Here is a 26,062-nt window from a genome sequence, read left to right as displayed (position 1 = left end):
GTGCCCACTGTTACATCAATGAAAAAATTCTGTATCCAAGTGATCTTTTAATCCCTTTGATTCATTGTGTCTCAAAAATCACACAAATGATAACCTATGAACACATCAATAGGAATGAAGGTTGGAAAGAAAATAATCCAATGAAAACAAGAAAAATTAACATATCTCAGAATCACCACCCTAATATCATACAATAATGGATAAAATAAGTACATAACACACATACCCTCTCTGCCCACAAAATTGTGGCAAGGCTGAGTCAGTCTATGTACAGAAAAAGATATGAATATTTTGCTTGGAAATGCAGTCTGAAAACAAAGAGAGGAAATGACTTAGCACAAGATTTGCACTTGTGCTCTGAGCATAGCAAATCAAGCCGAACTACCTGAACATGCCACTTGCCTTTAGACATTATCGGCTAATCATTATGTCATAATTTTAAAGCTTGTTTAAGATTTTGGGTTTGTCTGTGAGGCTTCTGTTATGTGGCTTCTAAGCAAAAATGATCCCAGTTGTGATCTTGGAAATGCAGTTTTGAAAATGCTGATGACAAGCAATGCTGTATGAGGGACTTGGGTAGAAGTGACGGAGTCATACTCTCTGCCCTGATTACAAATGGGACAGCACTTGTTTGGATCGAGCGTCACAGCACAGATAATTACATAAAATGGGAAGGGGAAGCAAGATGCATGTACCATCATTCTAATGAGATTGTTTTCTTTGTTGCAATATTGATTTAACTCAGGACAAAAAAGTACTCCTTTTTGTGAGTTTTGTTTTCCTGAGTCTCTCTGAACTTGGGCAGGTTACACTTGGCAAATTACAGTGGTGGAGTGGGAGGCAGAGGTTGGACATGAGGGGATGGAAATTTGCAATTAGATAGGCATGCTTAGGGTAGTTAATTTTATGAAATGGAGGCAAAAGTAAAAGCACAATTTGGTGGATCAGCGGAAAGCCAAGTTTGATGGTATTACGTTAAAAAGTGATATGATGTCTATTTTTGTCCATCAAGGCTCCATTTTCAGCTCAGACAACAATAAAGTAGTTGCTAGCTCTACAAAAGAGAGCAAAATAGAGCTTGTGTCCTAACTAGAGAACATGGGGTGGGCATGTGCAGAAAACTGCATGTGACCTATGGCTAGAGAATAGTGTGTGGCATCAAGCAAGTACAAGTAGGCAAAAGGGATAAAAAGTTACAGGATGAGCCATTATTAGTGGGGTGTTTTGAAGGCAAAATCTCCTTTTACTGAAGATAATCAAATGTACCAACAAAGGTCACTTATTTTTAAAGAAGATAGTAATAAAGGTCCTGAATGAAGGAACTACAACCACTGTAGGCAAGTGTGGAACAAGCACGGTGTGGATAAGGGTCTCCACTAGTTTCTTCAGTGGAACTAGCCCTTTAATAAAGCAGTGGAACTGGGTGGTCTACACATGTGTTGTCCAATAGCCACTAGCCACCTGTGGCTATTTAAATTTAATTTAAATTAATTAAAATGAGATGAAATAAAAAAATTCTATTCCTCAAGCATATTTACCACATTTTAAGGGCTCAATTACTACACGTGCCCAGGTCGTAGCATACTGGGCAGCACAGACAAATCAGTTCCATTATTGTAGAAAGTTCTCTTAGACAGCACAGAAAGAGCATTGTCTTGGGAGCCTGGGAGTGAATCCTGAGTCTGCAACTTGGTGATGGAGTGGCCCCTGTTTCTTCATATTTAAAATAGGGCTGGGTGATATAGTACCTACCTCCTGGAGCTATTATGAGGATTAAATAAATGAGTTAATTTTGAGTAAGTTGTGTAGAACCATGCTTGGCACACAGTAGTGTAATATTAGTAGTTTTTAAATGAATGGATGCCTGCTGCCTATCTTCTATAGTTTGTATATATTTAAGCTCATGTTAATTTTTAGTGGTAATGATGACTAACATTAATTGTACACTTAATCCTTGTGGGCTTGATGTTTTCCTTCCCTTGATTTAAGTGCCATTAAAATTTCATGAGGAAGACTTGATTATTACTTAATAGATGAGGACACCTGTAATTCCAGCACTTTGGGAGTCCGAGGTGGGCGGATCATGAGCTCAGGAGTTGGAGACCAGCCTGATCAACATGGTGAAACCCTGTCTTTACTAAAAAATACAAAAATTAGCTGGGTGTGATGGCAGGCACCTGTAATCCCAGCTACTTGGGAGGCTGAGGCAGGAGAATCACTTGAAACCGGAAGATGGAGGTTGCAGTGAGCCGAGATGGCGCTACTGCACACCAACCTGGGTGAAAGAGCAAACTCCATCTCAAAAAAAAAAAGAAAAGATGAGAACATTAAACATATAGATCATTCAGAAACAATTTTGAACTTTGCTGACTATTAACTGCTGTAGCATTTACCAGCATGATGAACTAGCAGACTCCCAAGTCTATGCTATATTGACTTTTATCCTTTAAACTAAATGTAACACATGTCTCTCCTGGCTTTAATACTGAGTTAAAGAAATGTTCAAGAATATCTGGTGTAATAGTAACAGCTAACCTTCACAAGCACTTAACATACGCATCACACAGTATGTAATATGTGCTAGTCACTGAGCTAGGAACTTTATATGCAGTATATTAATTGATTTTATCCTTACAATAAGTCTATGAGATACAAACTAGTATTACCCCTTTTTATAAATGAGTAAATTTAAGCTCAGAGAGGTTTGGTAAATTGTCTAAGTTCATATAACCAGTAAGTCACACAACTAGCCCGAAGACTCAAATCCTATTTCTAATGCCTGTTTTCGTAAGCCCTATGCATGCTGTCTTTCAGTATAGAGTACAGGAATACACAGGTAGTTGACCTAGGGGGATGCTGCCTGACTAGTGCAAATACTAGTGCTCAGAACAGACAAGTCAAGGAACTTCACTTAATAGCTACTTAACTACTTAAACAAGGCTATTTCAGTCCTGTGTGCTATGCGTGCATATCCTGACTCGCCCTTTCCTTGGGGAAAATTGGGAGAAAAAAGTACATACATGGAAATGTACTATTAGCTACTGCAACAGATTTGGCAACGGCTGTGGACCACAGCCTCTCAGCAAAGGAGGAGAATGTCCCTGCTAGCAAGTGCCTGCTTCCCAAGCTCAGTTCCATAGGATTCCCCCTTTGCACACTTCCCAGTCTCCTTTGGAATCAGCTGGATCCCCGTGAGAAAAGGAAAAGTAGTGTATCTGGGAAGTCAGATCTAAGCAAACACCAGCTCTCTGCTTGGAGTTCTCAAAATAATTTTCAATGAGATAAAGCTTCTTGAGTCAGAGGATATGACATTCTCATTTGCATGATTCAGAATGGCAGTGACGCCACGGGCAGTCAGTCATTGGAAAGGAGTTCCCGAACATGAAACACTGAACAATTAAACAGGCACTGTAGCTGGCACCGAATGAATTATCTTAGATAACCGAAGCCTGTTCCATTGGGCCCAGCACAGGAAGCTGGTGACTATCAGAACTTCACAGTAGGTTATTCCTGTTACCGCCCTAACGTTTTCCTGGTGTGGGGACGGATGGCCGATAGGTTTTAGAAGGACAGAAGTTGCTGAACTTCTTACCCTGAGCATAGTATACAGTGCTTATTTACTTACACCTTTCTCTTTGCAATGGCTCAGAGAACTATTCATATTGTATTACAATGGGAATTTGTAACCTGGTAGCCACACAGAGGAAAAAGCTCTTTAAGTCATCTCGAAGTCATATACAGAAGGTTGATTTTGTGTCCTGAGAAAAGGGCTCACAGTTTCTATTATATTCTGAAAGGGGCCTCTGGTTTCTAAAAGAACAGAACTTTAAAAAATACATGGTATTTTAAAAAATACTTGGGAATGTAGGCATGACTGCCCTGCCAGACTTAGCTACTAACAGCCCATTTATTTGGTAGGCTTCCTGTTCAGTCTCTTCTGTTCCCTAAAAAAGTTGCCGTAATTTTGAAGACAAATAGACTCAGAGAATTGCCCTGTGTGCTTTTAGAATCAATCACAGTTTCCACCTAAGTAGGAGTTTAAGATCTCACCCGTGGATTTTCAATAGTAAATGATGTCAATAGTAAAGAAGAGGTATTTGTAGAGCATCCTGGCTCATGGGGAGAGCCAGCTGTGTTCATTTTCTCTTTGTGACTATGCACACTAGTGCTGGCAGGCCTTTTGACAACTGAGGACTGCATTTCTAACCTCTATAGAAACCCAGCCTCGCCCTTTCAGTGCACAGGTTCAAACTTGCTTCCTCTCAGGCCACCTGGAGCAAATCGTCCTTCTATAGTGATGTCAGTCCCTATAATCTCATCCAGTGGGTGAGCGTATCACAATCAGAATTTGGTGGCTGGTTTTAGAGAAAAGCTGTGGATTGTGAAAAATGGGTCTGATCAAGTGGCAATCATGCTAGGAGCTATAGGAATGGGAGGAAATAGGACTCACTATAAATTTCTTATGTGACGTGTTGACAGTTGAAATAAGCCACTTGCAGCAGGAGAAAACCTGTCAGCACTGCCTCTACTTTTTGCTCATCCCACCGTTAAACTCCAGTGCTATCTTTTCTATGGTGATTCATCAGGGAGGCATTTGCTGCCAAGAAATCACTCATTTTGGTTTTCTATTAGCTACTGTCATTAGCTAAATCCAAATTGTACAGCAAGATTGGGAAGAGAGAGTTAGAAGCAGGCATCCTTATAAAGTTTTCTACAAAGGTAACTTTTCCCCCTGTAAGCCAAAAGTTATAAGAACAAATAGTTCAACTTGTATTTTACTGTGTGGACAGAGAGACAGAGTTGGTAATGTTGACATCAGTAGAAAATGAAAACATATTTTGTTACTGCTCCCTATCACTTCTTTCTACTAAACCAAAGAATGGTTGGAAAAAATGAAAAAATCTTACATTGTTATTGGGAATAATTGGTCAAGAAACTCTTCTGTTTAAAAAAATTGAAGTTATTTAATTATAAAAGATTAAAATGCAAGAAAAATTCACTTTCAACTACAATTTTGCTGCCACAACTGATAAAAACATGTGGCATAGTAGAGATCTCATTTAGAGTTCTTTGATGAAAGCTAGGAGACTGTTAGATTTTGGGGCTTCACCCAAGACATACTGATCTCTAGAATCTGCATTTTAATAAGACTCTCAGGGAATTTGTATGCACATTTCAGTTTGAGAAACTCTGATATAGGGTAATATTTCTCAAACTTAGATAACCACCATAATTGCTTATGTGTAGAGCTCTTCAGAAATATTGTACAGAGATAATGAATGAGTCTTTTTCGACTTACTCACTTGTTTAACAAACTTTCTCCTTTACTTCAGTGAGATGTTCACGGGTTACCACAGCAAACTGACTAATCCTGGTTTGTAGCTCATTCTCTAGTATTCCAAAGCATTTCTGCACATTCCACTTGATTGTATACGCTTACCAAAGTCTATTGTGTTTGTTCATAAGCCTGCTAATGATGCAATGTAAATAATGTAAATTGATAAAATCTGAGTGTGAAGAGAGTGATACTGTTTATTTGTTGTTGTATGTGGACAAGACAACTGTAAGTGATAAAAAAAAATTGTAAAAATCTAAGACGTTAGGCTCCTGTTTCTTTACAAAGTCTTGAAGGCTTCACTCCAAAGAAACTAAAACTGGAGACTGTATATCTTGTCTTTTTGTGTGAAATACACAAGAAAGATGGCTTTACTGTTTAATCAGTAGACTTCTATAAGAAAAAGTCCATACTTGACATAAAAAGTCTGTCAAATGCATATGTTTATATTTTAGTTTCATATAAAGGATTATACCTTAAAGATGTACATATGTCATGTTTTGTTCAGATTTTTTGCTTTATGAAACTTTTGGGCTGAGCAAATTGCATGCTAGTTATAATTTTGTCGGGGTTTCTACTACACATATTTCCAGATCTCATCCAAGACCACTGGATTAGGATGGGGCTTAGAATATGTATTTTTAAAAAGACCTGCCATTCAGCTAGGATTGGAAATTATTGAATTAGAGAATCCTGGTTGACCAAGCAATGTTACAGAAGTAGAAAAACTTTTACAGGTTTAGATATTTTAAGAATGTTTCTAGCACATTTGCTAAAGAATTTCCAGAATTTTTACAATAAAAAGCAATCTCAGCTGATTCCACAGATAATCTTTTGGATATTGTCTCCTTTCCTAGTATGATGTTTTTGAAGTTTTCCTGGGACTGGACCAGCTGGTCCCTCTGAAACTGTCTGTTTATAAACCAGGAAGAGGGAGAGCTTTGGATCAAACTTTCCGTATGTCAGTTTTGGAATATCTAAATTTTCCTCTACACCCCAACCCCACTGAAGTTGGTCAGAGAGGCACACATACTTTGGGGAGATTCATTACTCTCTAGTGACTTCCTGTTTCCTTAGTCACTGTTAAACCTACATAAGAAACTGAGCAAAGGGGATTTTGAGAAGATTAAGCTGTACTGATTCCCTCTGGACCAGCGGACTAATAAGCTTGTCCTTCGATCCCCTGATCCGGTTTATGTAGCCACTGTATATGCCTTCCAGGCCCCTGCGGAATCCTGGATACTGGTAGGTTATGTATCTATGGAAAGATAAACAACCTTCACATGACAGGAGGGCTGGAAAATGAGATTATCACCTGCCTTTTAAATTAGAGATGGCAGCTACACTTATTCCTGGATCAGATTTGAGTCTTGTCTTTAAGGCTTTAAGAATGTACGTTTTAAAAATGATGTTTTAAGTGAGCTGTCTTCTGGACTTGCCACCCTGCCTGCGGTCCACTCTTCTAGCTGCTCTGCATAGCTCCAATATTTGGCTGTCGGATACATACCCAATATCTACATGAGCATTTGTTTATATTAGGGCCTTTGCTTTGCAAGTGCACATTCTGGCTATTTTGCATGAAAAATGCCATGATTTATTTTGATGTGTTGGATCTGGGTTGGAATATCTGCTCGATGTCGAGGTGATTGCGTGACCATGCTAAACCTAGGCCCACTTAGCTATAACTGGAGACAACACCACAGCACTGTCTCCCTTGGCTTCAGAATCTGGCTGTCTGGTTATAATTTGCCACCCACCTCCTTCTCTCTAATTACCAGTGAGACTTTAGAGAAAGAGGTAATCCAAATCCAAGCACACCAAATGCATCAAATGTCTTTGAGAAGAGACCTGCCAAGACTCTGGGGTAAATTCTATGGTTTCTCACATTATGCCTGTGTTTCCCAGACTTGCCTGATCTTAAAAGTCCTTGTGTATGGTGTGGGATGAGGAAGGGCAGTACTTAAAAAATATAGATCCCAAGCCTTCCCAGGAATTTTCACTCACTTGGTCTGTTGGGGGTGAGAGCAGGTGATCCTTATAAACAGATAAGTTCAAGACTCCCAGCTTTAATGTTTTGGGATTTATTTCGTTCTGATGCCCTAATACTGCAAGCTCAATAAATTATGACCAGGGATGTGTGTGAACATAGTTGATGCGCATGGATGAAGGGTGCTAAATGCTTCTTGTGATTCTGAAAAAGTCAATGGCAGCATGTGATGCTCACTTGTTCTAAACAGTAGAACTGTTCAAGAAAACCTTTGCAGGCCGGGCATGGTGGCTCATGCCTGTAATCCCAGCGCTGTGGGAGGCCGAGGCGGGCCGATTACCTGAGGTCGGGAGTTTGAGACCAGCCTGATCAACATTTCCAGAATTTTTGGTTTGTAGCTCATTCTCTAGTATTCCAAAGCATTTCTGCACACTCCACTTGATTGTATACGCTTACCAGAGACTGTTGTGTTTGTTCATAAGCCTGCTAATGATGCAATGTAAATAGTGTAAATTGATAAAATCTGAGTGTGAAGAGAGTGATAACATTTATTTGTTGGTACTAGAAAAAAAAAAAAAAAAAGTAGCCGGGCGTGGTGGCACATACCTGTAATCCCAGTTACTCGGGAGGCTGAGGCAGGAGAATCACTTGAATCCAGGAGGCGGAGGTTGCAGTGAACCGAGATCATACAATTGCACTCCAGCCTGGGCAACAAAAGTGAAACTCTGTCTCAAAGAAAGAAAACCTTTCCAGAACCTATGATCTAATCTGAACTCCAAAGAATATCACAGAAGCTAAAGTTGGCCTTATTTATAATAATGCAGTCAAAATAAGCAATTCTTAACTCTTAGTGGTTGCAAAGATCAATTAACACCATATCCAGTCATTATAAAATAAAAACGCCAAATTTTTGATATTTTACAATATCAATACTATTAAGTTAGCATGTCAAATAAAAAGGAAGCTTATACTATATCTAAATGTATGTATTGTATACATACACATGTGTATATGTGTGTAGATACATATGCTATTGTTACTGGTGGAGGGTGCCCAAGTTCTTGGCTTTTGAACAAATGCACAAAGCAGGGAAAGAATGAAGCAACAAAAGCAGAGATTTATTGAAAATGAAAGTACACTCCGGAGGGTTGGAGTGGGCAGAGCATAGGGGCTCAAGAGCCCTGTTACAGAATTTTCTGGGGTTTAAATACCCTCTAGAGGTTTCCCATTGGACACTTAGTGTAGTCCCCATGCAAATGAAGTAGTGGCCAGCAATCAGTCTGATTGGTTGTGGAAAGCAACCAGTCAGAGACTGAAGTGATGTTACAAAGGTTGCACCCTATGCAAATGTCTGATTGGTTGTGGAAAGCAACCAATCAGCGGTACTTTCAATTTTCCATCTGCCACGCAGAAAAAGGGCAGGGGGGAGGTTGCAAAGAAAGTAGCCTGTGGTCCTTTGGTTACTTAGGTGTGGTAACTTGGGGTTTTCCTTTTGATTTAGTTCTAGGAAGTCAGTGTGAATTGGCCTTAGGTTCGCTGCCTCCAGATCCTATTCTCCTGCCTCACTATATACACATATCTTTATACATATAAGGTACATGAATAACACGAGGTATGGAAACTTTATGACTGGTACCTGGCTTATGTTAATTTTAGCATTGGAAACAGTTCAAATGGAAGAGAGCTTACAAATAATTCATTTCAACTACTTCATCTTACTCATCAGGATATTGAAACGTGGGGAGGCTAAAATGAAACAGATGGTTATTGTTGGAGCATGGACAAGAACTGTTAATGTCAATATTTTGCTCAGAGCACATTTTAATTTTATTTTTAATCAGATTTATCAAAGCATAATTTATGTGATAGAAAATGCACCCATTTTCAGTGTTCAGTAAGCTTTGACAAATGTATGCCCTTGTGTAACCACCGTCCTGATCAAAACAGGTAACATTTCCATAACCCCAGAAATTTATCTCATGCCCCTTTGCAGTGCACTGCTCTGATCTCGATCATTATAGATTAATGTTACCTGTTCTAGAATCTCATATACACAGAATCATACCACATATGCTCTTTTGTACTTGGCTTCTTTTGTTCAATGTAATGTCACTGAAATTGATTCATGTTGTTGCACCTTTCGGTATTTGTTCCTTTTTATTGCTGACCAGTATTTTATCGAGTGAATATATCACAATTGGCATATTCATTCAGCTGTTAATGTACATTTGGATTGTTTGTAGTTTTTAGCTCTTATGAATAAAACTGCTGTAGACATTCATATACAAATGTTTCTGTGACTATAAATTTTTATTTTTTTAATTAAATACTTCGGAGCAGAATTGTTGGGTCATATATGTATATGAGTGGGTTTGAAGTAGTGTCTCATTGCAATTTTAATTTGCATTTCTCTGATTACTAGTGACCTTGAGCATCTTTTCATGTACTTGTTGGCTACTTGTATTTCTTCTTTTGCTTGTTCAAGTTTTTTGCCCTTTTAAAAAATTTTTTAACTTATTTTATTTTATTGTTTATGTAGAGATGGGGCCTGGATGTCTTGCCCTGACTGTGTGAAACTGCTGGTCTTAAGCGATCCTCTCATCCTGACCTCCCAAAGCATTGGGATTACAGGTATGAGCCACTATGCCTGGCGTCTCTTTTTTATTGCATTATTTGTCTTATTATTACTGACTTGTAAGAGTTCTTTATGTATTGTAATATAGGCTGTTTTTGAATATATGTATTTCAAATATTTGCTCCCAGCTTTGCTTGCCATACCATTTTCTTATTAATGAATTAATTTGTTTTAGGATTTATTTTATTTGCTCTATTGGCTTCTTAGCTAAACTTTTTACTAATATTTAGTAGTTGTTCTAGCCCTAAAACTTATCAATGTTTACTATTTCACACTTCATAGTTCCTAGTTAACACTTACACTTAATATAACTTACACTTAATATAACTACACTTAAAACACTTCTCATTGCAATAACCTTATAATAGTTTAATTCCATTTTCCACTCCACCCATCCTTGGTGCTATTTTTGTGCCATTTTTTGCATATAACATAAAAAGTCCACTGTTTAATGCCTTTTTTTCCCTTAAATAGTCAGTTGTCTTTTAAGGAAATTATAAGAACAACAATAAAAATGTATTTGTTATTTACTGTTTCCAGTGGGTTTCAATCCTGGTATATTTCAGTTTCTATTTGATAACATTTTTTTCCTGCAGCTTGGAGAATAGCCTTTAGCATTTCTTCTAGTGCAGATTGATGCTGACAAATTCTTTCAGCTTTTGTTTATCTTAGAATGATTTTTTAAATCCTTTCTTTTACAGGATATTTTCAATAAATATATTCATCCTTGTTGTTACATTTCTGGTGATCTTCATTTTCCTGTGTAGATCCATATTTCCATCTGGTATCATTCCCTATCTACCTAAATCTACCTCCTTTGCCAAATGATATAATAGAAATAATCTGTATTTATTTATTTATTTATTTATTTATTTATTTATTTTAGAGGGAGTCTTGCTCTGTGGCTGAGGCTGGAGTGCAGTGGCATGGCCCCGGATCCCAGCTCACTGCAACCTCCACCTCCTGGGTTCAAGTGATTCTCGTGCCTCAGCCTCTAGAGTAGCTGAGATCACAGGCAGGCACCACCATGTTTTTGTATTTTTAGTAGAGATGGGGTTTCACCATGTTGGTTAGGCTGGTCTCGAACTCCTGACCTCAAGTGATCCACCCACCTTGGCCTCCCGAAATTCTGGGATTCCAGGCATGAGCCACCAAAAATAATCTCTTTGAACTTTAGTTTTCTCATAAGCAAAACGGATGGATTAGACTGGATTGTGTTAGGGTTCCTACATGTTGTAATATTTTCAAGAATCTTCTAAAAGTATGTTTTGATTACTGGGCTTATTTTAATATAAGTTCCACAAGTATCTTTTTGCAATAGCTAGCTTTTTTCTTTATAGAAAAAATTTGAATAAGCCTTCTCCTAAAAGAACTTTATTCTTGAAACAAGACAGCTCTGTAAAAACATACCTGTTTGTTTTTGCATCTAATCTCTCCTTTTATCATTTTCTACTGACCTATGGGCAGGGCTCAGTGATAACGTGACTTTTCCTCAGTTGATTTCAGTAAGTTGGGTGCATGACTTAGCAATTTGTAAAACTTTGAGGATTTGTGAAAAGGCTGAGGCCTGTTCTGATAGTAAAGCAAAGTAGCATAAATGCAAATATAGCTATTCACCTACCAGACAAAAGTCTTACACTCTGCCTTTTATCCCTAGTTTGGCTGAGCCTTGACACCTATCAGCTCATTCTGCTTAGTACAGGAGAAGCCTAGCCTAGGCCTAGGTCTACAGTTGACCTCTTTGGTGCTTGGTGTAGTTGCTCAGAATCATGGGTAAGTGTGAGTGCCTCAGGTGCAGACAGGCCGCCTTGTTTGTTCGGGTGGTGATCTGGCTTTCTGCCTTGGGTTCCTGATTAGTGTTCCTAGTCGTGTCTGTGCCTGGTTCCATATTCCAGCCCATTAAGCCAGGAACGTGATATTCTTCTCAGATCTTTCCAGGGTCCTTCTCTAGAGTCTCTAGATTCCAAATAATCATAGTCACTTGACTTGAGCCTAATACAAAACAGACCATTGTCTTAGGACAGTGATGGGACCAGACACATGACAGTGGGTGTCACCATGCCCTAAAACCACCGCTGCCACCCTCTTCTGACTAAGTGAATATTCCCCTTCGATGACAGCAGCAAACAGAACCCTCAACTCTGTTTTTATCGTCATTCTCTAAATCTTTGTTTTAGATAGGAATAGAAGAATGTCACTTCTTATGTATTACGGAGAGAAGTGATTGACTTAGAACTGTGTCAAATTGCCAATTTTATGGATAGGATGATGGGACTCCTCAATGGAGAGGAGAGGCTGTTTTGTTTTAGCATTCAAAATTCCATAGCGGATGTGAGCGTAAACTTTCTCTAAAATTCTGGAGAAAATCTGAATGTCATTTTTCCTCTGTGCTTCTGGTATTACAAGGACTAGAAGTGCTTGCTGTGTAGAAGCTCTTTAGTTTCATTAGATCCCATTTGTCAATTTTGACTTTTGTTGCCATTGCTTTTTATGTTTTAGTCATGAAGTCTTTGCCCATGCCTATGTCCTGAATGGTATTGCCTAGGTTTTCTTCTAGGGCTTTTAGGGTTTTAGGTCTTACATATAAGCCTTTAATCCATCTTGAGTTAATTTTTGTATAAGGTGTAAGGAAGGGGCCCAGTTTCAGTATTCTGCATATGATTAGCCAGTTTTCCCAGCATCATTTATTAAATAGGGAATCCTTTTCCCATTGCTTGTTTTTGTCAGGTTTGTCAAAGATCAGATGGTTGTAGATGTGTGATATTATTTCTGGGGCCTCTGTTCTGTTCTATTGGTCTATATATTTATTTTGGTACCAGTACCATGCTGTTTTGGTTACTGTAGACTTGTAGTATAGTTTGAAGTCAGGTAGTGTGATGCCTCCAGCTTTGTTTTTGTTTTTTTTGCTTAGGATTGTCTTGGCTATATGGGCTCTTTTTTGGTTCCATATGAAATATAAAGTAGTTTCTTGTAATTCTGTGAAGAAAGTCAATGGTAATTTGATGGGGATAGCATTGAATGTATAAATTACTTGAGTAGTATGGCCATTTTCACAATATTGATTCTTCCTATCCATGAGCATGGAATGTTTTTCCATTTGTTTGTGTCCTCTCTTATTTCCTTGAGCAGTGGTTTGTAGTTCTCCTTGAAGAGGTTCTTCACATCTGTTGTAAGTTGTATTGCTAGGTATTTTACTCTCTTTGTAGCAATGGTGAATGGAAGTTCATTTATGATTTGGTTCTCTGTTTGTCTATTATTGGTGTATAGGAATGCTTGCAATTTTTGCACATTGATTTTGTATCCTGAGACTTTGCTGAAGTTGCTTATTAGCTTAAGGAAATTTTGGGCTGATCCATCTCACGTGCAAAGACATATGTAGGCTCAAAATGAAGGGATGGAGGAATATTTACCAAGCAAATGGAAAGCAAAAAAGAGCAGGGCTTGCAATCCTAGTTTCTGATAAAACAGACTTTAAACCAACAAAGATAAAAAAAAAAAAAAAAGACAAAGAAGGGCATTACATAATGGTAAAGGGATCAATGCAACAAGAGGAGCTAACTATCCTAAATGTATATGCACCCAATACAGGAGCACCCAGATTTAAATTAGAACTCAGGATTAAGACACTCACTGAAAACCACACAACTACATGGAAACTGAACAACCTGCTCCTGGATGACTACTGGGTAAATAACGAAATTAAGGCAGAAATAAATAATTTTTTTGAAACCAGTGAGAACAAAGACACAATGTACCAGAATTTCTGGGACACAGCTAACGCAGTGTTTAGAGGGAAATTTACATACACTAAACGCCCACAGGAGAAAGAGGGAAAGATCTAAAATCGACACCCTAACGTCACAATGAAAAGAACTAGAGAAGCAAGAGAAAACAAAGTCAAAAGCTAGCAGAAGACAAGAAATAACTAAGATAGACACACAAAAAAACCCTTAAGAAAAAAATCAGTGAATCCAGGAGTTGGTTTTTTGAAAAGATTAACCAAATAGACTGCTAGCCAGACTATTAAAGAAAAAAAGAGGGCCGGGCGCAGTGGCTCATGCCTGTAATCCCAGCACTTTGGGAGGCAGGCAGATCATGAGGTCAAGAGATCAAAACTGTCCTGGTCAACATGGTGAAACTCCATCTCTACTAAAAATACAAAAATAAGCTGGGTGTGGTGGCGTGTGCCTGTAGTCCCAGCTACTTGGGAGCCTGAGGCAGGAGAATCACTTGCATCCGTGAGGCAGAGGTTGCAGTGAGCCCCAATCATGCCACTGCACTCTAGCCTGGGTGACAGAGCGAGACTCTGTCTCAAAAAAATAAAAAATAAAAAATAAAAAAGAGAAGAATCACATAGGCACAATAAAAAATAATAAAGGGAATATCACCACTGATCCCACAGAAATACAAACTACCATCAGAGAATACTATAAACACCTCTATGCAAATAAACTAGAAAATCTAGAGGAAATTGATAAATTCCTGGACACATACACCCTCCAAGACTAAACCAGGAAGAAGTCAAATCCCTGAATAGACCAATAACAAGTTCTGAAATTGAGGCAGTAATTAATAGCCCACCAACCAAAAAAAGCCCAAGACCAGATGGATTCACAGCCAAATTCTACCAGAGGTACAAAGAGGAGCTGGTACCATTCCTTCTGAAACTATTCCAAAAAATAGAAAAAGCGGGACTCCTCCCTAACTCATTTTGTGAGACTGCATCATCCTGATACTAAAATCTGGCAGAGACACAACAAAAAAAGAAAATTTCAGGCCAATATCCCTGATGAACATAGATGGGAAAATCCTCAATAAAATATTGGCAAACTGAATCCAACAGCCCATCAAAAAGCTTATCCACCACGATCAAGTCAGCTTCATCCCTGGGATGCAAAATCTGAATGTCCTCTCCCACCACTCCTATTCAACATAGTATTGGAATTTCTGGCCAGGGCAATCAGTCAAGAGAAAGAAATAAAGCGTATTCAGATAGCAAGAGTGGAAGTCAAATTGTCTCTGTTTGCAGATGACATGATTGTATATTTAGAAAACCCCATCGTCTCAGCCCAAAATCTCCTGGCATTAGAGTTTTAAGAGACATTTCCTTAGATTTATGAAGTCATATGGTGTTTATCTCAGATTATGGTTTGTGGGAACAATAGTTCCTTAATCTTCTATTGATTTGCATGCTATCCTTAGCCCTTAGCAACCCAAACCCAAATTAAAACCACATCATTTCAATAGGAACATCAATTATTGTTGACAATGGAGAAGAAAGGAAAGTACTGAATCAATAGTTCTATTCAGTCCTTTTGTAATAAAAATGCAGTCTCTCCACACAATTTTTTAAAGGACTCTTAAAAAAGGCATGTTAAAGAAGAGCAGAAATAAAATGAAGATTTTAATGGTAGCCAATGCCTAGAAAAGACTAAGAGCTCTTTTACTAGTTTATTTTAGTATCTTTGTGAGAAGTGCCAATGGGTGGTAAAATGAATGCTTCACAAATGTCATCTTTTATAGGACCATGAGATTTGGTGAAAGTAAATTCCATTTACAAAAAGATAGTAAGTTTGCTTTGGCTTTAATTTGTTATTTCAAAGCCTTTATGTCACCTTGTGGTATTTACCTCATGTGCTCTTAAAGATATATTGCCAGAACATGACTTCTCATAAGGCACACAATTACATGAGCTGTCTCTAATCTTTGCAGACTCTTTGTTGTAAACCAGTGTGTTAGTTTGCTAGGGCTGCTGTAACAACAGTTAAGTGTCTTCTCCAAGTTCTGAATGCTAGGAGTTCAAAATCAAGACATTGACAGGATTGGTCCCTTCTGAGGGCTCTGAGGGAAGAATCCACTCCAGGCTTCTCTCCTTGGCATATAGACGGCCGTCTTCTCCCTGTGTCTTCATATCATCTTCCCTCTGTACGTGTCTGTCTCTAAACTTCCTCTTCTTATAAGTACACCAATCATATTAGGTTAAGGCCTACCCTAGTGAGCTAATTTTAACTTCCTAGCTTTTGTAAAGACCCTCTCTCCAAATACAGTCACACACTGAGGTACTAGAGGTTGGACTTTGCATGAATTTTTTTAGTAGACACAGTTCAGTTCACAACAACCAATGTACATGGAATACTCCATCAAAAGTTAGTTTATTATTATACATAAACTTGAATGTTAATTTTCCACAGTCACACTAATAAGTGTAAAAAGTGATCATTAGTATTGAGTGAGCCATGTGCCAATGTACTGTCAAAAAGGAAAAGTACCTTAGGATATGTGTTCATATGTGCAAGGATGAATTAGGAGAGTGTTGTATATTTCTAATCATTGACAGATTAGAAATCTGTTTCTAATTGTTTTTCCAACAATATCAATTTACATAGTAATTTTTAAGAAGATGGAGATCAATCTAAAATATACAGTTAAATGAGGTTCACCTGTGATTCAACAATATTTTACTAGTGAACCTAGCTTTGCTTTAATAATCAATTCAAAATAAAATCTCCAAGTGTAGTTTTGACACAAATCTTTTATTTATAGTAGAGAATGATTTAGAAGTGTAAAACTATGAACTATGTGTCAACATATAAGCCATTAATCAAAGATTAAGTGCATGGTAATTACAAGAAAACAAGTCAGAAAATTCCTTTTGTAAGTGCAAGTGGAAAACATACTTGTTTTTATGAATATAAAGTTGTAAGTAATGAAAACCTGAACATTTTATTTTGAAAAGTGAGGTCGCAGAGGAAGAAACTATGAGGGATTTGAAATTCTTAAGTGACATTTCAAGGAGAAGTAATTTAAATATGCTTACTGAACCACTCCTATTATTAATTTAAATTCTTATCCTAATTTTGATAGCTCTTGATTCTATTTGTCTTGTTATTCTTTTTATCTTTAAAACAACCAAGGCTGGGTGTGGTGGCTCACACCTGTAATCTCAGCCCTCTGGGAGTCTGAGGTAAGAGGATCAGTTGTGCTCAGGGGTTTGAGACCAGCCTGGGCAACATAGTGAAACTTCATCTTTACAAACAGTACAAAATTTAGCCAGGCTTGGTGGCATATGCCTGTAGTCTCAGCTACTCGGGAGGGTGAGGTGGGAGACCACCTGAGCCTAGGAAGTTGAGGCCGCAGTAAGCCATGATGATGTCACTGCACTCCAGCCTGGGTGATGGGAATGAGACTCTGTCTTAAAAAAAAAAAAAGACAGTCAAGAATATCAAATACCAGAATATTAGAGATTAATCAGATCTTCTCATTTTGCTGTTTCCAGGAATAGCTTACAATTTTAATTTACAATCTTTAGAAATATTATTTTGTCCAGGCACTGAACAAGGAAGTGCCATATCATGAGCTGCTAAGGTAGCAAGAATCAGTAGATGGTTTGGATTGTGAAGAAACAACTTTTATATGCATCTCTCCATGTGGCAATGGCCAATGCTTTGTAGAGCTGAGAGAACTCACAGTATTGTGACTAGAGATGGCAGTCTGAGAGCTTACAGCAGTAAGTACTTAAGACAGTGAGAGGTTTGATATTGACACCATTAAGGGTCTTCAGTATGAAATCAGCACAAAATAACATATTCTTAGCGTGTCATGCAAGGTCCTTCATTATTTGGTCCTTGTTTGCATCTCCAGTCTCATTTTGCACTGTTGTCCCTGCCTCCCTCTACTCCAGCCCCTCCAGATGTGCTTCAGTTTCTCAATGCTAAACTGCTTCCTATCTTAGGGCCTTGGCACTGGCTGTTCCTGTGGAAGGTTCTTCTAGATCTTAGTATACATGTAACCTTCCTCAGCAAGGCTATTCCAGACCACCCAATTCAAACTAGCCACCAAGTCACTCTCTGACCTATCACCTTGTTGTACTTCACTGTCTGGCTCCTATGTCTAAATCTTATTTTTCTTGTTTATTTATGTATTTATTTTCCTTACCAGCTAATTGTCTGTGGCCAGCTCACTGGAGCCTAAGTTCTATCATAGCAAGGCTTTATATACTTTGTATCACTGTACCTCAGTGCCTTAAAAAAGTGCTTGGTACCTGATGGTTTCTTATTTAATATTTGGGAAGTAACTGAGCAAGAATGACAATTATTTTATTGCCTGCCACAATGATTAGATCCAGTCCTGAGAGATGTGTTGAGTTTTTTGAGTTGGAGAGACAGAAACTGGAATCTATCCACAAATGAGAAACTAGTATAGCAAAGGATATACAAATGGTACTTATAGGACAGGAACTGGCAATATTCAGTCTGGAAAATATTTAAATGACTGGGAAATAGAAAAACAAATGACAAGAACACAGTATCCAACTAGTTAAAAGAAGAATTTTCTGATAATTTTGAGCTTTCCTACAATGGCATAGACTAGCATTTCAGCACAGGAATTTTTCATGTATCAGGGAAGTTTTAGAGAGAATTTTGCAGGTAATAGAATTTTAAAAACTCCAGTTTCTTAAAAATCTAATATTTTATTAGAATAAGACTTTTCATAAAAATTAATAACTTTTCAAACAAGACTGATTTTTAAAAATTATCTTTAGCTAATACATTTATGGCACGATTCATTCTCAATACTGCTAGATATAAGTCCATATTTTCAATAATTTTTTTATTGTTTCAGTGGCAAGACTTCTTGTCATATCTGATGAAAATTGCCATTGTTTTTCAAAATCTCATGATGCGATTAGCAAAGAACCTCTCCCCAAAGCAGAAGAAGAGTTAGTTCTGCATTTCCTTGTTGCTTATATTAGTAGCACTATCTTCAGCCTTGAAAAATCTTTTAAAGCTACTTTTCCAGGATTAGAGAAATTATGTCTAGACAATTTGTTCTGTAAGCTGAAAGTGATCAGTGACTGAAGTTTCCACTGTCAACCCCTGTTTATTACAAAACGTTCCCTTTGGAGACCCCATGTTCTAAACACGACAAGTGGCACTTGATGTATGGACCTAGTGAAGATGCCATTATTTGTACTTTAAATGTTAGTTGTGATTATTTTTTCCTTCTTGTTATAAAAATCAACGTAACTTTTAACTTGTTTTTGTACCTCAGTGGGCTATCTTAGACTTCCTGTGGTTTATGTACCCCACTCTGGAGATCACTGCACTAGTTCCTAAATAACATATAGCATTAAAAATATAAGAACAATCATTAAGCCGTTCCATTTTGAACCTAATTATAATGCATTAACGAATAAAATTCTAGCCTTGTGGAAGACAAATATGGCATTCCATACCCTATGGGCTATGGTTCTAATGATTTCACTTTGGGTTTTCCAGTACAAGATTTAAGCAAGGGACCAAAGAAAGGTGCCCTTCCTCTTGATTCTGATCTAACCAGAAGGGAAATAAAATCTACATTTTTTATTTTTGTTTTTTGGCAAGAATTTATTGTAATGAGCAGAATCTGAAAGCTCACTTCATTCGTGACTTTTTGGTCCTGATGCTGGTGTGCTTATGACCCCAGCTCTGTGACTCAACATTCCTCTCTGCTGGTCCTGTGGTCTAATCTTATTCTCAGAGGTGGGGGGTTGTGGGGAAGAGACGGGGGGGGGAGAGAGAGAGAGAAAGAGAGAGAGGAAAAGAAGAAGAGAGAGAAGGAAGAGGAAGAGGAGGGGGAAAGGGGAAAGGAGGGAAAAGGAAATGGGAGGGAGAAAAGGAAATGGGAAGGAGAGAGATGACCCTAGTAAAACCCTGAAGAGTATATTTCTTTCTTATTCCTTTCTTCCTTCCAGCATCTTACTCCCTGCGTCTTCCTGCTTCATTCGGGGTCATGAACTACAGATCTTTCTAAGAATCATTTGAATGCAGTAGGAATTAAATTCTTCCCTTATTTGCAGACAAATAAGAGAGTCAGTTTTATTAATACATGAGGAAAGGGAGAAGCCTCCCATATCATTCTTGTATCTCACCATGCTAAGACATTCCTACCTGCAGTTAAGAAATTCTGTCCCTGTAGACAAGAAGAGGCATTCTGAACCATGTGTTTCAGAGAAACATTCAGAGATTAGGAAGGGGTTATGGAATTTTATATAGAGTAGGAAAAGGCCTCACTGAAAAAGCCATGCTTACAAGATTGAAAAATATCACTCAATGCTCTGAAGGGTTTTGAAACTCAAAAGAGAACCACTTTTGTGCTGTCCTTAGAGGCTGCTGTGTTAGCAAATTCTCTAGGTGAGCCTGTGCCATGTGCCATGTGGAGGCATTTGTGCTACTTCCGATAACAAACTTCTTGGATAGGATTTGAGTCAGATGTCATCTGTTAAATTCCATATTCTAGTGGTTCATATGTCAGCAAAATGTCACGGTAATCTAATTTATATAAGGACTTTTTCTTCCAAAATATGTCATTTAGTTTTACAAATTGCCTACCATGTTTTTCTTAATAGCCGTAGAGCCCAAGAAAATGGCGAAGTCTCAAGTTGAAATCTTGGCTTTGGCTTACACTATTTGATCATATTTTTCACTCTGAAAACTTCTGGAAAACCTTTTATTTCAAAGTTTTGTAAAATTGCAAAATGTCTGATGGACAGGTTTCAATATATTTTTTTTTTCTTAAAATGTGTGAAAACCAGTAGAGTCAATTATAAGCAGTAATCCTAACTAAAATTTTGCTCCATAGCGAAGAGTCGAAGAAAAATTTAAAAGCAGTGTTGTGGAAACTTAAAAAAAAAAACCAGATTATAAGAATATCAATCTAGTGTAAAGGATATATATGTTCACAGATAAGAATAGACATCTTAGGTAGTTCTAATTTTGTAAACTATACATAGTTCATCTTTTCTCAGTCAATTATCTACCATGGTTAGAAAGTTTTGTATATTGCACCATGATTATAAATTCAATTCCTGGATAGAGGTGGGGGAGAAAAAGAGAAGGAAGGGAATTATAAACTTTATTTAAATTGACATGCATTGCTGCAATAGGGCCTCGTAATGTGTATGCAAGAGACAGGCATTGGTTTGTTTTTGGTGCTTCTAGAAAATATTCCCACAGTGAAGAAAACATAGCACTGCCCTTGACCCCTGGGAAAGCTGTGGGTATCTTTTTCCCTGAAGAAAGTGCACTTTTACAATGATACTTTACAATGGAAATGTAAGTCCTAGTCAGCAAGCTTCATCAGTGTAGGAGGACTGCAACTTAGATTTGAGGACATTGCTTACATGTTTAACTCCATTTCTTTTCTTTTTTTTCCTTTTAAAACACTTAAGGTCTTTAATAGAAATACTGTCTTGGAAATGTGACACATTAAGCTAAATGACTTGGCCTGGCTCTTTTTAGTGAATTAATTATATTGTTAGATAGGTCCTGGGGACACAGAATACGTTAAGTTTTGATTAAGGGAAAAAAGAAAAAAAAGAATATGCAAGAAGAAAGGAGAGAAGGCTACCACAGTACTGAGGATCCTGAGAAGACAAGGTGAATACTTTTGCTGGTGGGTAATTTGAAAAAGTTATTTAATCTCTCTATACCATGGTTTCCCCACCTATAGTATGGGAATGCTGATGGTATCCTATTTTATTTAATTAATTTTTCTCTTTGAACTTTGAAAAGTTTCTTTATTTTGACTAAGCTTTTTGCTGCTGGCTAAAATGAGTGCAAGCTATGTACAGTTTCAGTTACATTATGGAAGGAGGTATCAGCAAATATAGAAGTTCTTGATTCCAGAGTCAAAATTTGCTGGAAGTCACCCCGATCATGTGTACCACTTTAGGTCCACCAGTATACAAGCCACTCTGTGGTTTCTGTGTGCTCTCTCTCTCTCTCTCTCTATATATATATATATATATGTGTGTGTGTGTACAGATGTATATTTATGTACAGTCACATAGCTTGTACTCATTATATAGCTAATATATATACACTTAGATATCTATCTATAGATCTATCTATCTATCTATCTATCTATCTATCTATCTATCTATCTATCGATCAATCACATTTGTTCATCCACTCGTTAATTGATGGGCATTTGGGCTAGTTCCATATTTTTACAACTGCGAATTGTGCTGCTATAAACATGCGTGTGTAAGTATCTTTTTTGTATGACTTATTTTCCTCCAGGTAGATATCCAGGAGTAGGACTGCTTTATCAAATGGTAGATCTACTTTTAGTTCTTTAAGGAATCTCCACACTGTTTTCCATAATGGTTGTACAAGTTTACATTCCCACCGATAGTGTAAAAGTGCTCCCTTTTTACCACATCCATGCCAACATCTATTATTTCTTATTTTTTATTATGGTCATTCTTGCAGGAGTAAGGTGGTATCATATTACAGTTTTGATTTGCATTTCCCTAATAATTAGTGATATTGAATAATTTTAATATGTTTCTTGGCCAGTAGTATATCTTCTTTTAAGAATTGTCTGTTCATGTCCTTAGCCCACTTTTTGATAGGATTTTTTTTTTTTTTTTTTTCTGATTTGTTTGAGTTCCTTATAAATTCTGGATATTAGTCTTTTGACAGATGTATAGATTCAGAAGATTTTCTCCCACTCTCTGGGTAAGCCAATGGGTTACTCCAATGTTATCTTCTAGAATTTTTATGGTTTCAGGTCTCAGATTTAAGTCTTTGATCCACCTTGAGTTGATTTTTGTATAAGGTGAGAGATGAGAATCCAGTTTCAGTCTTCTATGTGTGACTTGCCAATTATCCCAGCACCATTTGTTGAATAGGGTGTCATTTCCCTACTTTACGATTTGGTTTGCTTTGTTGAAGATCAATTGACTGTAAGTATTTGGCTTTATTTCTCGGTTCTCTATTCTGTTTCATCAGTCTATATGTCAGTATTTATATCGATACCATGCTGTTTTGGTGACTATGGCCTTACAGAATAGTTCAAAGTCAGGTAAAGTGATGCCTCCAGATTTGTTCTTTTTGCTTAGTCTTGCTTTGGCTATTTGGGCTCTTTTTTGGTTCCATATGAATTTTAAGATTTTTTTCTAGTTCTGTCTGATTGCTCTGGCTAGGACTTCTGGTACTGTGTTAAATAGAAGTGGTGAAACTGGGCATCCTTGCCTTGTTCCAGCTCTTGGGGGAATGCTTTAAACTTTTCCCCACTCAGTGTAATGTTGGCTGTGAGTTTGTCATAGATGGCATTTATTACCTCAAGGTATGTCCTTTGTATGCCAATTTTGCTGAATCGTAAAGGGATGTTGGATTTTGTCTAGTGCTTTTTTTTTTTTTTTGCATCTATTGACATTATCATGTGATTTTTGCTTTAAATTCTGTTTATGTGGTGTACAACATATATTGACTTGCAGATGTTAAACTGTTCCTGCATTCCTGCTATGAAACCCACTTGATCACGGTGGATTATCTTTTTGATATGCTGTTGGATCTGACTAGCTAGTTTGTTTGTTAATATTTATTTATTTATTTATTTATTTGGATTTTTGCATCTCTGTTCGTCAGGGCTATTGGTCTGTAGTTTCCTTTTCTTGTTATGTCCTTTCCTGGTTTTAGTATTAGGGTGAAACCGGCTTCATAGTGTGATTTAGGGAGGATTCCCTCTATCGCTATCTTTTGGAATAGTGTCAATAAGATTGGTACTGATTCTTCTTTGAGTGTCTGATAGAATTTAGCTGTGAATTCGTCTGTCCTGAAATTTTTTTGTTGGTAACTTTTTTTTTTTTTTTTTGAGATGGTGTCTTGTCACCCAGGCTGGAGTGCAGTGGCACAATCTTCACTCACTGCAACCTCTGCTTCCCTCCTGGGTTCAAGCAATTCCCCTTCTCCAGCCTTCTGAGTAGCTGGGACTACAGGTGCTCACCACTATGCACAGCTAATTTTTGTATTTTTAGTAGAGATGAGGTTTTGCCAGTTGGCCAGGTTGGTCTTGAACTTGTGACCTCAAGTGATCCATCTGCCTCGGCCTCCCAAAGTGCTGGGATTACAGGTGTGAGCTGCTTCCGGGATTACAAGTGTGAGCTGCTCCCATTTAAAATGGTAATTTTAAATTACCATTTCAATCTTGCTGCTTGTTGTTGGTCTGTTCAGAGTCTCTATTTATTTTTGGTTTAATCTTGGATGGTTGTATATTTCCAGGAATTTATCTATCGCCTCTAGGTTTTCTAGTTTATACATGTAAACATGTCCATAGTAACCTTGAATGATCTTTTGTATTTATGTGGTATCACTTGTAATATCGGTTTCTATATCTGAGAGGTTTTGATAGGTTATGTCACTACTATCATTCAGTTCAAAGAATTTTTAAAATTCTACCTTGATTTCATCATTGACCCAATGATTATTCAGGAACAGGTTATTTAATTTCCATGTATTTGCATGGTTTTGAGAGTTCCTTTTGGAGTTGATTTCCAATATTCTTCCACTTTGGTCTGAGCGAGTACTTGCTATAGTTTTGATTTTCTTAAATTTGTTGAGATTTGTTTTGTGGCCCATCATATGGTCTATCTTGGGGAATGTTCCATATACTGATAGATAGAATGTAAATACTGCAGTTGTTGGGTAGAAAGTTCTGTAAATATCTGTTAAATCCATTTTTGTTGTAGGGTGTAGTTTAAATTCATTGTTTCTTTTTTGAACTTCCATCTTGATGACCTGTCTAGTGCTGTCAGTGGAGTATTAAGGTCCCACACTATTACTGTGTGGCTGTCTATCTCATTTCTTAGGCCTAGTAGTAATTGTTTTATAACTTTGGGAGCTCCAGTGTTAGGTGCATATATATTTAGAATAGTGATTTTTTTCTGTTGGACGAGTCCATTTATCATTACATAATGCCTCTCTTTGTCTTTTTTAACTGCTGTCGCTTTAAAGTTTGTTTTGCCTGATACAAGAATAGCTACTTCTGCTCTCTTTTGGTGTCCATTTGCATGGAATATTTTTTTTCTATCCCTTTACCTTAAGTTTGTGTGAGTCCTTATGTGTCAGGTGAGTCTCTTGATGACAGCAAACACTTTGTTGGTTAATCTTTATCCATTCTGCCATTCTGTATCTTTTAAATGAAGCATTTAGGTCATTTACATTCAACATTAGTATTGAGATGTGACATACTATTCTAATTATCATGTTATTTGTTGCCTGTTGCCTGAATATCTTATATTTTTTTCATTGTATTGTTGTTTTATAGGTCCTGTGAAATGTTTGCTTTTGGGAGGTTCTATTTTGGTGTATGTCAAGGATTTGTTTCAAGATTTAGAGCTCCTTTTAGCAGTTCTTATAGTGCTGACTTGGTAGTGGCAAATTTTCTCAGCATTTGTTTGAAAAAGACTATCTTTCCTTCATTTACAAAATTTAGTTTTGCTGGATACAAAATTCTTGGCTGATAATTGTTTTGTTTAAGGAAGCTAAAAATAGAGCCCAATGCCTTCTAGCCTGTAGAGTTTCTGCTATGAAATCTGCTGTTAATCAGACAGGTTTTTCTTTATAGGTTATCTGATGCTTTTGCCTCACAGCTCTTAAGATTCTTTCCTTTGTTTTGACTATAAATAACCTGATGACCATGTGCCTAGGTGATGGTCTGTTTGTGATGAATTTCCCAGGTGTTCTTCAAGCTTTTTGTATTTGGATGTCTAGATCTCTAGTAAGGCTGGGGAAGTTTTCCTTGATGATTCCCTCAAATCTGTTTTCCACACTTTCAGATTTCTCTTCTTCCTCAGGAACACCAATTATTCTTAGTTTTGGTAATTTAGCATAATCTGAAACTTCTTGGAGACTTTGTTCATTAAAAAAATTTTTTTTTGTCTTTGTCAGAGCTAATTCAAAAGTCGTGTTTTTGAGCTCTGAAATTGTTTCTTCTGCTTGTTCTATTCTATTGCTGAGACTTCCCAGTGCATTTTACATTTCTCTAAGTGTGTCCTTGATTTCCAGAAGTTGTGATTGTTTTTTATTTATACTATCTATGTCACTGGAGATTTTTCCATTCATATCCTATATCGTATTTTTTTTTTCTTTAAGTTGGACTTCACCTTCCTGTGGTGCCTCTTTGATTGGCTTAATAGTCAACCTTCTGTTTTTTTTTTTTTTTCCTGGCAATTCAGAGGTTTCTTCTTGGTTTAGATCCATTGCTGGTGAGCTATGGTGATCTTTTGGGGGTGTTAAAGAACCTTGTTTTGTTGTGTTACCAGAACTGTTTTTCTGGT

General features: G+C 37.4%; 1 protein-coding gene across 5 annotated transcripts in view; it reads left to right on the top strand.

The window, feature by feature from the left end:
* The window catches only part of LOC105472784 (N-6 adenine-specific DNA methyltransferase 1), a 545,294-nt gene that overhangs the window by 246,169 nt on the left and 273,063 nt on the right, over window positions 1-26,062 (top strand). For all 5 annotated transcript variants that reach the window (XM_071095535.1, XM_071095537.1, XM_071095536.1 and 2 more), the window contains one exon: window positions 9,862-9,953. The gene's annotated coding sequence lies outside the window, so the exon portion shown is untranslated. The remainder of the gene's footprint in view (window positions 1-9,861; window positions 9,954-26,062) is intronic.

The sequence above is a fragment of the Macaca nemestrina genome, chromosome 4 (genome assembly GCF_043159975.1).
Source record: "Macaca nemestrina isolate mMacNem1 chromosome 4, mMacNem.hap1, whole genome shotgun sequence".
NCBI classification, from domain to species: Eukaryota; Metazoa; Chordata; class Mammalia; order Primates; family Cercopithecidae; genus Macaca; species Macaca nemestrina.
This window is presented reverse-complemented; position numbering and strand designations above follow the sequence as displayed.